The sequence below is a fragment of the Lepidochelys kempii genome, chromosome 1 (genome assembly GCF_965140265.1).
Source record: "Lepidochelys kempii isolate rLepKem1 chromosome 1, rLepKem1.hap2, whole genome shotgun sequence".
Classification (NCBI taxonomy): Eukaryota; Metazoa; Chordata; order Testudines; family Cheloniidae; genus Lepidochelys; species Lepidochelys kempii.
The window spans coordinates 182,831,429-182,843,653 of record NC_133256.1 but is presented as its reverse complement, the minus strand read 5'-3'; the positions used below and the strand labels follow the sequence as shown (position 1 = coordinate 182,843,653).

The window sequence follows — 12,225 nt, the reverse complement described above, 5'->3', positions numbered from 1 at the left end:
ACAAGTATGCAACAGAACAATGAATCCAAAATACCATCCCTTGATTTTCATTTGTTTCCTAGAAGCAGGACAGAACAGTGACACAACAGGCAGGGGGGAATATAGAATCATAGACTTTAAGGTCAGAAGGGACCATTATGATCGTCTAGTCTGACCTGCAAAACGCAGGCCACAGAATCGCAGCCACCCAGTCCTGTAACAAACCTCTAACCTATGTCTGAGCTATTGAAGTCCTCAAATCGTGGTTTAAAGCCTTCGAGGTGCAGAGAATCCTCCAGCAAGTGACCCATGCCCCACACTGCAGGGGAAGGCAAAAATCCCCTAGGGCCTCTGCCAATCTCCCCTTGAGGAAAATTCCTTCCAGACTCCAAATATGGCCATCAGCTGAACCCTGAGCATGTGGGCAAGACTCACCAGCCAGACACCCAGGAAAGAATTCTCTGTAGTAACTCAGATCCCACCCCATCTAACATCCCATCATAGGCCATTGGGCATATCTATCGCTAATAGTTGAAGATCAATTAATTGCCAAAATTAGGCTATCCCATCATATCATCCCTTCCATAAACTTATCAAGCTTAGTCTTGAAGCCAGATATGTCTTTTACCCCCACTGGTTCCCTTGGAAGGCTGTTCCAGTACTTCACTCCTCTGGTGGTTAGAAACCTTCGTCTAATTTCAAGTCTAAAACTTCCTGATGGCCAGTTTATATCCATTTGTTCTTGCGTCCACATTGGTACTGAGCTTAAATAATTCTTCTCCCTCTGTGGTATTTATCCCTCTGATATATTTATAGAGAGCAATCATATCTCCCCTCAGCCTTCTTTTGGTTAGGCTAAACAAGCCAAGCTCCTTGAGTCTCCTTTCATAAGACAGGTTTTCCATTCCTTGGATCATCCTAGTAGTCCTTCTCTGTACCTGTTCCAGTTTAAATTCATCTTTCTTAAACATGGGAGACCAGAACTGCACACAGTATTCCAGGTGAGGCCTTGTATAACGATACTAACACCTCCTTATCTCTACTGGAAATACCTCCCCTGATGCATCCCAAGACCGCATTAGCTTTTTTCATGGCCATATCACATTGGCGGCTCATAGTCATCCTGTGATCAACCAATACTCCGAGGTCCTTGTCCTCCTCCTCTGTTACTTCCAGAGGTGAAAGTAAGCCAGTATGCCCCGGTACGGTGTACTGCCAAGAGCCGGTACGTCGTACCAGGGTGGATTGGCTACCCCAGGCGCAATTTAAAGGCCTGCAGCTCCCAGCAGCGGCTGGAGCCCCCGGCCCTTTAAATTGCTGCCAGAGCCTTGGGGTAGCAGCGGCGGGGCTGGGGTGGCGATTTAAAGGGCCCAGGGCGGTAGCGGCGGCCAGAGCCCCGTCCCCAGAGCCCTGGAGAAGGAGAGGTGGGGCTCCAGGGATGATTTAAAGGGCCCCGGGCCTGTAAACTGCTGCCAGAGCCCGCGGCTGCCGCTGTTACCCCGGCAGGGGGAGGCACTTACCGGTACAGGGTGGGCCAGGGTTGGCTCTGACCCTTCCAGGGGCCAGAGCCGGCCACAGCCCAGCCCCGTACCGATAAGTCCCTAGACTTATCTTCACCCCTGATTACTTCCAAGTGATGCTTCCCCAGTTAATAACAAAAATTCTTGTTATTAATCCCTAAATGCATGACCTAAAACTTTTCACTATTGAATTTCCTCCGATTACTATTACTCCAATTTACAAAGTCATCCAGATCTTCCTGTAGGATATCCTAGTCCTTCTCTGTATTGGCAATACCTCCCAGCTTCATGTCATCTGAAAACTTTATTAGCACATTCCTGCTTTTTGTGCCAAGGTCAGTAATAAAAAGATTAAATAAGATTGGTCCCCAAACTGATCCCTGAGGAACTCCACTAGTAACCTCCTTCCAGCCTGATAGTTCAACACCTTTCAGTGTGACCCGTTGTAGTCTCCCCTTTAACCAGTTCCTTATCCACCTATTCCTTATCCACTGTGTTTCCTTTGTCTAAAAAAATCTGTTACCTTCTCAAAGAAGGAGATCAGGTTGGTTTGACATGATCTACCTTTTGTAAAACCATGTTGTATTTTGTCCCAATTATCATTGACCTCAATGTCCTTAACTACTTTCTCCTTCAAAATTTTTTCCAAGACCTTGCATACTAACAGCCTTGTAGTTACCCGGATCACTTTTTTTTTCCTTTCTTAAAAATAGGAACTGTGTTAGCAATATGACCAGCACCAGATGGAAGTTTCAGGGGCAAGGTATGAAAGTAAGTCCTTTCTGTCCAATGCTACAATGGATGTCTGAAGGGATGAACTCAGTGGGTTTCAGGGAACTTTTCTACTTTTCCTCTGGGGGATCTAAATGGGGGAGGGGAGGGTGGTCACTTATCCCTCTCCTCTCCCCCTCCCCCCAAGAGGGCAAGAGACACCAAACCTAGTGGATTAGGAGAACTTCATAAGGAAGGGATATGGTGATCAGATAAAATGCATTGGTAAAGGATTAAAAGAAGGTATTCTTTAAAGGATTGGAATCGGGGGGGGGATTCTTATGACTGGTATGACAGGGAGCCAACCCACACCTCCCTTATAGCACCCCTTCATCTTCATTCAAGGGAGGTTGAGAGGGTCCCAACAATGGGTTGGCTGGGGACCAGGATGGGTAAGGGGGGAGGCCTGAGAGAAGCTTCCCTTGGGTATATGTACCTGATTATGGAATTACCTGCACCATACACTTTTATATTCTGAACAATGCCCCACATGAAGCAGTGAGGCCCATATCAGCCTCATATTAAGCAGTGGGGGCCATCTTCTGGCTTGTAGGAAAAGGTGTGTGGCTCCTTAAATGACTACAAAACCAGAGAGACTTGCTGTAGCTGCCTGAACCAGGTCAGCAGACCCATCACCCTCTCCTCCCCAGGTCACCAGAAGAGAGGAAAGAGTATTTAGGTCTATACCAGTGCAAGAAAAGCCCTCTTTTACCTGGATCAGTTGAGCATCACCCACACTTCCACCCATGGAAGTCATTAAATACCAGGTTTTCTCAAGATGTAGTGTGCATTACTTAGTTGGTTCTTTACATAAGAATTTAAGAATGGCCCAACAAGGTCAGGCCAATATCCCAGTATCCTGTGGTTTGACAGTGGCCAGTGCCAGCAGCTTCAGATGGAATGAACAGAACAGGGCAATTATTCAGTGATACATCCCATTGTCCAGTCCCAGCTGCTGGCAGTCAGAGGTTTAGGGACACCCAGAACATGGGGTTGCATCCCTGACGATCTTGACTAATAGCCACTGATGTATATATCCTCCATGAAATTACCTAATTCTTTTTTGAACCCAGTTATACTTTTGGCTTTCACAACATCCCCCCAGCAATGAGTTCAATAGGTTGACTATGTAGTTTGTGAAGAAAGTACTTTCTTATGTTTGTTTGAAACCTGCTGCCTATTAATTTCATTGGGTGATGCCCTGGTTCTTGTGTTATGTGAAGGGGTAAATAACACTCCCCCATTCACTTTCTCCACACCATCCATGATTTCATGAACTTCTATGATATTCCCCCCATAGTCGTCTCTTTTCCAACCTGAATAACCCCAGTCTTTTTAATCTCTCCTTATATGGAAGCTATTCCATACCCCTAATCATTTTTGTTGCCCTTCTCTGTACCTTTTCCAATTCTAATATATCTTTTCTGAGATGGGGCAACCAGAACTGCATGCAGTATTCAAGGTGTGGTCATACCATGGATTTATATAGTGACATTATATTTTCTGTCCTATTATCTCTCCCTTTCCTAATAGTTCCTAACATTGTTAGCTTTTTTTGACTGTTGCAGCACATTGAGTGGATGTTGTCAGAGAATTATCCACAATGACTCCAAGATCTCTTTCTTGAGTGATAACAGATAATTTAGATCATAATTTTGTATGTACAATTGGGATTATGTTTTCCAATGTGCATTACTTCACATTTATCTGCATTGAATTTCATCTGCCATTTTGTTGCCCAGACACCCAGTTTAGTGAAATCTCTTTTTAATTCTTCAGTCTGGTTTGGATTTAACTATCTTGAGTAATTTTGTATCATCTGAAAATACTGACACCCAACCGTTTACCCCTTTTTGCAGATCTTTCACTAGCAGCTGGGAAGGATGTTTTCCCTCATCACCAGATTGGCCAAGGTGAGAGGTGTGTGTGTGGGAGGTTTCTGCCTTAACCACAGTGGGTTGAATAGTTCAGGTGAATATGAAATGGGAATTAAGCTATGATGTTGCAACTAATTTTGTAAGCATGGAGCAGATGTCCAGTGCAGACACTCCATGAGGGAGGTATACAGTGATTGGAGAAAATGGACTGGTAAAGGATTTAAAGGAGGTATTATTTAAAGAAGTGGAAATGTGTGTGGGGTGGGGGGGAGGTCTGGGCTCCTACGACTGGTATGGCAGGGAGCCATCCCACCTCTTTAACCTGAGGGATCCCAGCACCAGTTTGACTGGGGGCCAGGATGGGTAAAGGGGGAAGGCTGACAGCAGCCCCCACCCCACGGGTATATACAATTGACAATTAATTGCCTGCAATGTACTGTTTTATCTGCCAGGTACTCTCAGACATTTAGAAATAAAGTTGCAGCCTAATTAAACCATATCCACTGTGTCCTGTCCTCCTTCCAGCATAGTCAGACAAACTCTATTTCCTACCAGCTTAGTAATACACAGTTTCCCACAAATGTTGTTATTTTTAAAATATCCATTGGCACACACAGTGGTTTGGAATATCAGGTTTCCCAAAGCATTTTAAGCAATTATTTGCTATTAAAATGATGATATAAACTCTACTTCTTCATTCTTCAGATGCACTTACAATGTTGATACCCATTGTAACAATTTGTAGGGATGACTGAAAAGGAAGAATTCTGTTTTGCAAAAAATTCTGAGGTTTCAGAATTTGTTTTGCATCAGAGAAAAAAAAGAGAGAGATAGTGTCATCCACCTCAGAATAGCCAAAAACCTTGTGGCCTGGTTGTGTTTTGGGGCCACCAGCTCTCTGAAAGCCAAAGTGCAAATAGGACAACTATAATAACCAGAACATTTAGGTTTATTTACTAGGGAGAACCAAGATATACAGTCACTGATGTGGACTGCAACTTCCTCTTTGGGAGAGGCTCCATTCTGACTCCTATGTTAGAGTTCAGTTCCACAATCTATTTCTATCTAAACCCTGATGAAAATGAATCTCTATCATGACTCTCTGGTTGCTAAATTTGGATGTTCACAAATCATTGCAAAGTTATTAAATTGCTGCTCTGGGCACCTACTAAGGCAGAGCTGCACCAAACTTAGCAGTTCTGACAGAATATCATCTACCAGCAAAAAAATTATTTTTGAATCTGCTGCCTTGAAGGAAGCTCTTTTGCACTGACTTCAAGTTGGATTTATTGGTTGCTTCAGAGTAGGTCAGCTAAAGCCTGGCATGTTCTCCTTGGGGCCTGATGACTTAAAGGTGACACCTTTGAGCAGATTTCACATCCAAGTGTGTCATGAACTGCTCCAAATAGTGATTGTAGTTGTCCATGATGGACATATTTCAGTCACATGAGAGACTCCATCCAGAAAATAGGAAGAGAAATATACATAACATAAGAAGAAACATGATGAAAAGCACAGAAGATAAAACGAGAAAGCCAAGTACCAGAGGTATACTGACCTACCAACTGGTGAAAACAAGCTCATGAAAAGCTACTGCAGCCACACATAAATAAGCATCTTCCAAGGCAGAACATGTGAGCTCCTGCCATATCAGCAGATAAATAGAAAGATGATGAGTGAGGCTTTTCTGGCCAGTACTCCTCACAACAGTTCAACTTTTGCCGTCCTTTTAGGGGCCAGCTCAGAAATGACCTCAGAACATTCCAATTCTAATCACATGCAAGTAGTTCAGACACAAAAGTGGAACTCTGTTATACAAAGGTTACTGACCTTTTTGAGGGATGGGAAAAATTATTTTCCATATGAAACACTGGCTCTAAATAGTTTAACTATTACACAGGTACATAATTTGGATGAATGTCATATGTGTTAAAACAAATTATCTGAAACTATGATTGAATTTTGCCTTCTTTTTACCAGATATTATTTGAATATTTAATACCCTATATTTAATGTTGTAAATTAATATAATTTTCCCTCAATTGCCTCAATACTGCCTAATGTATCACAAGCAAAATGCGCCTTCAGGTCAACTTTATGTACCTGTTATGGTATTTCCCTAAACAAGTGCCAACATTCAATCAGAATTTCATACACTTAAAAGAACAGTTACGTATTCCACTGGAGCACAAAAGGGCTATGAAAGATGCCAATAGCAAAGCAGTTTTATTTTACAAGCAGAAAAAAAGCAGCACTTGAAATAGTAAACACCACCAGAACCATCATTTTTTTCTCTGTCATAGAACATAAAAACAGCTAAATCAATTTTCTTGAAAACTGGTAGAAACAACCACTGCTTAAGAGCTGAGACCTGACATACCAAGTTTCAGCCTGGAGTGAACTTTTACTAAAACCATGGGAAAAAGGGATTAATAATGGAAATGCTTAGCATCAATGTTGCAAATGGCACCAGTATTATAATGTTCTTTTCCAAAAAGTTGGTTTGTTGTCTGTTGATGACAGTCTTCAAAGAGCTAACGCTAAACTAAAATCATATCCATTTTTCCTCTCCTCTTCAAATAACAATACATAAACTTGATTTATCTTTCCTGTATAGTTAGAGTTGACTACAGCCCAGTTACAGAAGAGCACTACTGTTACTACCTAAATAAAGTTTATGTGGAATCTTGTCAAGATAATACCATGCTTTGGAACTTTATTCCTTTCATACTTTTGTACAGAACTAATCACTAACATGTATTCTTTGAAAAAAATCAAGTTTATAGTTGCCTTTTCATGGAAAAATGTACTAGTATATCTAAAATACAAGAAACTGTTCTCACTATTAATGAAGAAGTAAAACACAGTAGAATAAGTATGTGCTGTGTGAAATTTTGCATGCATGTGGAATGGATATAAACTAAGGAATAGGCTTATTGAAACTCAATAAGATATGTAATATATTGAATTTTCCTTGCAATTTTCAATATATTTCTACTGCAATATGTCTTAGGCTCCCCACAGATGCTAACAATAGACACTACTGTAGTGTTGAAAGCGTCTGCCTCATAATGCAATGTATAATAGTGTGTTATAATTTAGTTGTAGTATTTTTCTCCCAATTTATTTTTAAAAGTGCCAGATTAACCGTTTGGAGAGTGAAATCTATTTCTCCATTGAACTGGTATGCTATGAGTAATGTATGATAATTATTATGTGCTATATATTATAATGATAGCGCCTATGGAGCCTAGCCCCAGTGTGCGAGGCACCATACAAACATATAAGAAAAAGAAAAAAAACACAATCTTGAAAAGCTTACACAACCTGCATTAAAAAGAATTGTCCTGGGTTGACTTACAGGATACTGTTCTCTCCTGGTTCTACTCTACCTGCTCTTTCAGCATCTCCTCTAGTAGCTCTTCCTCCTTTCTACTTTCCGCTTTGCGAGAAGCCAAAGGGCTCTCTCCTTAGCTCCTTCATATACTCATTCTAGACCTTTTCCCTGGATGACTTCACCTGCTGATACACGTTTAACTACCATTTTCACACTGTGCACACAGAGAGAGTTATATGACACATGGAATATATAAAAAAATTGGCAAACACACACACACATATATTACATTACTCATATCATACCACCATTAGTTTTTCTGCACTAGGAATCTCTGTTGTGAACATACATACTGCAATTTGCACATGTGTAAAATAAAATACATAAGTTGCAATATGTCCAATATGTATTACGTGGTATTTAACAATTCTCAGAAGCTGCACAATGTACCTAATTCATAAGTATATGAAATAACTATGCATAAAACATTTGTTCCAAACTATGAGCATTTCATTTATTTGACCTGTTGTTGTATCTTTACAGAGGATTTCCTTTCAGAACATTTTCCAAGCCAGAAAGATACTCCTAGAAGGCAACCACCTTAATTTGCACAACCTAGTTATACAGTAAGTAGAGGATACAGCACTGTATTTCAGCTACACTTGTTAGCAATCATTATTAGCTGGCAACCATGTGCAAAAAACTGGTCTCCTAACACACAATCACATAAATCCATTTTTTGCACATAATAGTATAACCACCATATGTTGTCATGTAGTGAAACCCTGTGATATAGCATTTATATCAAAGAGAAAGAAAGATTGGAAATCCATACAATCATGGAAAAAAACATTCATACTCCACACTGAGAGGTAAAGGCATCTGGACTTGTTAGATATAGTAGCCGGCATCCAGCATCAGTAATCTTATTTCTTTATCATCCCTAAATCTTGCCAATGTTTGGAGTCAGATATTGGAAGTACTGAAATAAAATGGTTTGAGAATAACTTGCAGACATTTTGACAATGCTAACTTGACATTCCTTACAATCTGGGGATTGGTTCACCAAAGTTATCTTCCTAATGTTACAGCTGTTCTCTCTATCATGGGGATAACACAACTATTAGCTGGAACCAGCAAGAGTCCTAGCATTCTACAGATCACGCTAAACCCCACAAATTCAATACTACACAACCAAAATAATCATTTTGATTTTCAGATATGAACTTTCCATAAGTACTGCCCCCACACCTGAAGTAAGTTTCAAGAGGGACAAATTCTGCTCAGATATGCACATGCAAATCCCTTTGACTTTGATGCATTGACCTCAGTGGGAGTTGTGTATGTATATCCAAGGGCAGAATTTGCCCCACAACATTTACCATTGATAGTGCCTAACGCGTATTTTATAGGCATAAAAATAAATACATTCCTTCCCTGAAATATTTGCAATCTAAGTACGCACACTGAACATACATGTATGCTCAAAGAGATGAGGGATAGGGATGTATGCAAATAAACACATGATATTAGACACTTATTTTGTTGTTTTCTCATCCCCTCCTCCCCCTGCTAATTTTACCACAGATTTCCCATATAAATGTCATTCACTCATTTAAACCTTATAAATATTCATTCAGTCCTTGCCCATTATCTAACTTTTTATCCAGTTGTTTACACATCTTCCCAACTGGCAGGTACTTATATGGCACCCAACTTTGTAATGAGCTCCATAATTGAGGCCCAGATCCTGTGAAACTTCCATCACCTAGTCTCCTGAGCACCATCTACTGGTCAATAGTTTCCTGATTCCAGTGGAATCTGGGTGTTATGACCCAGGTTAAGTTCAGGGAAGGTAGCTGTCAGGTAGCTAGGACCAGACTGATGGTGGGTTTCAATATTAGAACAGAAACCTTGAAACCGGCTGTGTCTTCACTGGGGAGTCAAAGCGGAGAACAAAGCAAGGCTATGTATTCACGCCAACCTTTGTGGCTAACCAGACTGGCTGCTGTATTTGGGACCAACTGGAGCCTTTTCAGGGTGTGTGACTTAATTCCTATATGAAATGAATTGAAATCTCCAAACCCAGAGGTCCCAGATATATGGATAACTGTGACCAGATCCTTGACTGACAGGATGGGGCACATCTTCTAGATACTCATAGATAGAGGTTAGCATTTTTTTAAAATTGTTGTATCTATTAGTATCAATCAATAGCACTGATGAATTCAATAGTGCTCCAAAGTTGCAGAACAACTAAAAAGAGAGATGTCAGAAAGAAGGCCATGTGTCTGAAGTATTTCTCTGTTCTAGTTCCATTTCCATTCATCCTTGCATCCTCTTGGAGACGGGACAGGAGTATTGGGTGATCAGAGGGGACCAGTAGGAGGAGTATGAATGTACTTTTTTTGTCTCTGGCCAGAGGTAGGGCCTATCAGCCAAGTCCTGCCTGAGTTCACAGCTAGCCAGTTACTCTTCATCCAGATGCTGTATAGATGTACTTTACTGAACTGATGCCTGAGAAAATAGGGAGAGGATTCTGCTCACAATTCAAATAAAGAACACTTACAACTGTGTGTGTCTCTCAGATACTGTGGACAATTTAGCCTGTACTGCCTCACCAACTCTCAACAGCTTCATATAACTATTGAATAAAATGGGGAAATTGATTGAACCTTGTGGGACTTAACTTTGGAGGTAGAGGAACACTTGCCTATAACAACCCTCGGCAATTAGTTTTAGAGAAAGGACCTCTGTGCCATTTCAGGGCTACTCCAGTTCCATTCACTCTGGCACCCTCTTGGAAGTGGGACAGGAGTATTTGGTGATCAACAGAGAGGGCCAACAGGATGACCTGGAAAGTAGTTTCCTCATCTCTGGCCAGAGGTAAGTCATCCACCAGAGCAACAATACTGTCTCTGTGCCATGCTCTAGCCTGAAGCAGGGCTAAGAGGGTGCAGGATATTGGGAGCTTGACAAATCAAGCTAGACTGTTTTTAATTAGCTTGCTTAGAAAAAAGAGAGATTAGACATTTGGATGCATTTAAGGGATTTTTTTTAATAGTGAACTATTGCATGTTTCAGGGTCTGTATTAGATGAGCATGTAGTAGAAAAGGAGTTGACAGTCTTCATTAGCAAGGGTTCCAGGATTTCTCTACTCTTGTTTACCATCCCAGAGAGAGCAAAGGGTAATGTCACAAGTGGTGGCCCTGATTGCTGTCAGTGCATCCATGACAACTACTTGTGTGAGTTCAGGTTTCAAGGTAGTTTCCTCTGTGAAATAGGAAAATAATTCCTAACAGTAAAGTATGTTCTGGTACAGTGGAGCAATCTAGGTTTACAATGTGATTTACAGTCCAGAAAACTTCTTCAGCATATGACTTTTCTGACTCTCTCTAGCACAGAGAAAGTAGGATCACTTTGGCTACTTTATGACTGTGGAACAAGTTGGTAAACAGTCCTTGTATCTGAGACATTCTGTACTGATGCACATTCTTCACCAGCCCTACTTGGATTTTCTTCCTTCTCTCTCTCTCTGTTGCAAATCATTCAGGAACCATGGTGATTAGTGCAGGTGGTGAAGCATGTCAGTACTAGAATGTCTATAGCCACAGTCAGTAATGGCCAATCTCTCAACCCTACAAAACAGCTCAATAAATCTGGACTTGCTGACTTCTGATATTGAAGGGATGTGATCCCAAATTCCTGGACGCTTTTGTTTTTGACGATGAGACAAATGGCCTTATAGGATTTGTTTATTCACTAGCACACTTTAAAAAATGCACAACACGCTCAATATCCAACCCTGAATACATATAGCTCTTTGACAGTGAAGATATTTTTTGGAATTGGAATATGTTTAATTGTTCACATGAAAATTGGAATATATTTAATTGTGCACACAAAAAAATCATATTCCTCAGAATGAAGCAATGTGTTGCAAATTCTGATCATCTGGTTCCTTCTGCAGTGTGAAATTACAGTGGAATCTATTACACTAATGCAACTGGACATGTGTCATAACACAACAGCCCAGGAATCATGTTTTTCTAATATGCAGCTGCAAAAATTAAAATTACAGAATGATCTGGCAAGCTCAGAGATGGTCAGAATTAAAACAGATGAGATTCAATAGATAATGTAATGGCAACAAATGATAATCCTCAGATACAAAATGGCAGACTAGTATTTAGAAAGCAGTAACGCTGGAAAAAGCCTGGGGGATTAAGGAGGAAATAAGCTCGACAGAGAGCCATTCGCAACACTACTGTAAAAAAGATGAATCCTATCCTGGATTGTATTTATAGAAATTGCTGTGGTAGGATAAAGGAAGTAATAATTCAGAATTATGCAACTTCGGTAAACTACATATGTTGTACTATGTGGGACACTGGAGGCCTCTTTAACTTAAAAAATCCTAATAAACAATTCAACCCAACCCAACCAACCAAACCAAAAGAGAGGGGCTTGCCAAATTCCCACCTAAAATGACAAAGAGCCAGATGTCATATTGTATGAAGAATTACTTGTGGGGAAGGCCCTCAGCTGAGGTATACTTTTGAGGATCTGTCCATGGAATATAACTGGATAAGAGTAGAGTATTTACGATGACTCTGAGATATGGTAACAATATACACACACCCTCTCCCACCCACCCATACCACTCTCAAAGAGGTATTAATATTAAGATGAGTTAGGAAAAAGGGATTTTTCCTGCAACGGAGGAGTAAAATGAAGAGT

General features: G+C 40.7%; 1 protein-coding gene across 6 annotated transcripts in view; it reads right to left on the bottom strand.

The window, feature by feature from the left end:
* Positions 1–12,225, bottom strand: part of CADM2 (cell adhesion molecule 2) — a 1,033,208-nt gene that overhangs the window by 168,769 nt on the left and 852,214 nt on the right. The window lies entirely within an intron of this gene.